The following is a 3,667-nucleotide window of genomic DNA, read 5'->3' as shown; positions in this document are numbered from 1 at the left end:
ACCCATAATCTCTTTCATTCAGATTTGTCCTAGTTGGGAAATTGATTTAAATTCCCACATGTAACGTATTGCCTCTTTACCATTAAATACCTTTCCACATTTAAATGAGAATTGGAAAGACTTGCTCAATGAGATATATTTCATAAGACTCTGTCATGGGAACCTCAACTCCCTCCAGCCTTGCCACCCTCCTTCCTTCCCTGCCTTCCTTGTCTCCCTGACTGCACTGGTTCCTGTGGCCATCCCACAGTGTCAGTCCAGGTGCCATGGCTGCTATGTTCCTCCTCGGCCTGCGGTATAGCTGGAATAGACTGAGGTCCTGGTGCTGGTCACAGTGCTGTAGCATCCAAACCCTGTGAGTGCTTAGTGGAGATCTGAGCCAGCTGCCGGTTGGAGTTAGAGACTTTGAGAGCACAGTGATCATCTGTGCCAACCAGAGGGCATCCACATTTGTGAGGGGACTGAGGTTAAGAACACTGCCACATTGGGCCTGCTGGAAGAGCAGGGTCTTTTCCAGAGGTTCCCCAAGTATAAGTACTGCTCGCTGGCCCACACAGACCCTAAGGATGTGACACAGGTAGAAAGCAGGATGGTGATTGTTATTCTTTTGCAACAGGACACAGTGCCTCTTCTGCCTGGTGGGGCCAGTGGGCAACTGGACAACCGGATGTCCCCAGATGTGTTCCAGAGAGCTGTGGACCAGGGATACCCAGGATGCATGCAGGGCTGCACAATGTATGCACTTCCATTCAGCATGGGTCTTGTGGGCTTGCTCCCCACCATCCTGCATTGGAGTGCAGCTCACTGACTCTTGGCTCATGCAGGGGCAAGCATGCATACTATGATCCTACTGGGGACTGGTGTACTTCAGGCCCTGGGAGATGGTGTCTTCACCAGGTGTCTACATTCAGGGGACCAGCCGCTGAATAGATATGGGGATCCTGTGGGCCAGGGGCCATCCGGAAAAAAAAAAAAACAACCTGATTGGCCACATGCCAGACCAGCAATAGATCGTCTCTTTAGGCAGTGCCTATGGTGGTAACTCTTTGCTGGGCAAAAATGCTTGCCATGTACTTTGCCTCTTGCCCGGCAAGGGATGAGTGCTAGCTGGCAGAGCACAAACTGATTTTGGGCATCACCAACACTACAGAGAAAAAGCTCTATGTGGCAGCTGCTTTCCGCAGTGCCTGTCCATGATGCAATGCCAGGCTGGAAAGTGGAGTGTATAGGAGATGACATTGCCTGGATGAGCTTTGACAGTGAAGGTGAACTCCGGGTCATCAACCCCAATCATGCTCTCTTCAGGATGGCCCCTGTTACCTCTGCTACCACCAATCCCAATGCCATGGCCACAATCCAGAGTAACGCTCTCTTTACCAATGTAGCTGAGACCAGTGATTTGGCAGTGTGTATTGGGAAGGCATTGACCAGCTTCTTCCACTTAGTGTCACCATAACCTCCTGGCTGCGGAAGCCCTGGAAACAGGGACAAAGAACCCTGTGCACCTCCGAATTCTTGGTTTTGTGTCCTGGCTTGCCAGTGACCCATCATGGATCCAGCTTGGGAAGCTCCAGGAGGTGTTCTCATCTTTGGAGGCCATCATCTTTGGAGGCCGCAGACCTAAAGGGGCAACACTGATGTATCAAGCCCTCAACTGGAATCATGGGATGTTTGTAGGTAGCTCCAGGAGCTCCAAGTCCACTGTAGCTGCTGCAAACAAAAGAAAGATCATTACGCATGAACCGTTTGCCATACGGCCCTTTTTGGCTATAACTTTGGACACTACCTGGAATATGGGTTGAGTATGGAGGGACGAAAGAGTGCCCATTGCCTCGTATCTTCCATGTCAACTGGTTCCGGAGAGATGAAGCAGGCTGCTTTCTTTGGCCAGATTTTTGGGAGAATGCTCCTGTGCTAGACTGGATATGCCGAAGATTAGAAGGAGAAGACAGTGCCCAAGAGACTCCGATTGGTCTAGCACCACAGGATGGAGCCCTGCATCTCAGTGGCCTCAGAGCAATAGACACCAGTCAGCTGTTCTCCATCCTCAAAGACTTCTGGTAACAGGAGGTTCATGATATTAGAAGCCACCTGACAGAGCAAGTCAACCAGGATCTGCCCCAGGAGATATTGGCTGAGCTCAAGACCCTGGAAGAATGTGAGCAAAAAATGTGTCCTGAGGCTCTAGGCTAACAAGAGCACAGCAGCCCCAACTGGGTAGAACTCCCAGGCTCACAGAAAACATGAACAATTGGACATTAAAGTGTGTGAGTGTTGGGAGGCCAAGCCACAGACCTTCTCCCATGCCTGTCTGATACAAGATGAACATTTTTATTAAAAAGAAAAAAAAAGAATCTGACTTTGAAAGTTAAATCAATATTTCTGCATGAAATTACTATTTTATAGCAGAGTATAATTAAGATATAATTATCAAGGTAGGGCATGAAGTAAGTTAGAAAGCTAAAATCTAAATACATATCATTTGGCAGCCAGTGCCCTATTTCCAAATTAGCTTTTCTTCTCGATCAATGCTACTTTCAGATGAAACAAGACACAAGCTCCTGGGGTTAGTGTGCATCTCCAGAAATGCATTATAGAATAAGAAAAAATATTCTAAGTACAGAAATCATTGGAAGTCCTAAATTTGGGATATGAGAGGAGATGAACTTATGCAAGGACATAGCTAATTTGTGGGAAAATGCTAAGACATTGGAAACTGGTCACGAAATGCTTCCTGAACAATAGCAGAGTGGATAAAAGCAGTGCTGTTTATTACATAAGAGAGCAGGGTTACTGTCAAGTAGCCAATCTTTAATTACAGTGAAGAAAGAACACTTGAAAAATGATTGTTCACATGTCTGAGAGCAAGTTCAACAACAATTTTATCCACAAAGCATGAAAATGCTAATGTTTCATCTGGATTGTAAAGCTTCTAATGACAAAACTGAAAATGAAATAACAAGCCTTCATTGCAATGACAATGGCTAAAGCTGGTTTGCAGCATAGTGATATCACATCTCCAATTCAAGTTTCTACAAGTTAATATTGCATTATTGCAGTCCTCTGCAGGAATTGACTTAATAGCCTTTCTGTAATGTGTTGTACATATTCATAATATTTGACAACATTTAAAGTTTATAGTCAAAAAGAGAGTATTTAAAACTCTAATTATTACATAAATTATACAGGTAATAGATTGACATTATGGACAATTGAACTATAATTTATGTTCAGAATTTTCATATCTTTATTTGTCTACTTCGGGCTTCCTTTTTCATCAAACTTTAGTTTTAGTCAAAGAATATGTAGATCATTTCCTTATTGGATATACAAATCCTTAACATAATAACGCCTTTTTTTCTGTGTTTCTTAAGGCAGTTACTCCTGGGACCAGTGTCTAAGGCAATCATGATGATTATCCCTCAATGAACAGCTTATCAAAGACAGGTAGACAAAATTTTCACAACTACTATTGGTTAGACCTACGAAGACCGGATTTATGTTGCTGTCAAAAACTATGATGCTAGTTTTAAAAGAATGGTTTAAAATTTAGAGAAAAATTAAGACTACAATAAACTGCCTATGCCTCACTGAATTTTATCCACCAATAAGATGTATTCATTAAACAGATAAAACTCCATGTTTCAATCACATTCATTTAGTCTTA

General features: G+C 43.7%; 1 pseudogene; it reads left to right on the top strand.

Moving 5' to 3' along the window:
- Positions 1-203: 203 nt before the first annotated feature.
- Positions 204-2,193, top strand: LOC116911613 (annotated as a pseudogene).
- Positions 2,194-3,667: the final 1,474 nt, after the last annotated feature.

Source organism: Rattus rattus, chromosome 10 (assembly GCF_011064425.1).
Source record: "Rattus rattus isolate New Zealand chromosome 10, Rrattus_CSIRO_v1, whole genome shotgun sequence".
NCBI classification, from domain to species: Eukaryota; Metazoa; Chordata; class Mammalia; order Rodentia; family Muridae; genus Rattus; species Rattus rattus.
Note: the sequence above shows the minus strand (reverse complement) of the source record. Positions and strands in the feature narration are given on the sequence as shown.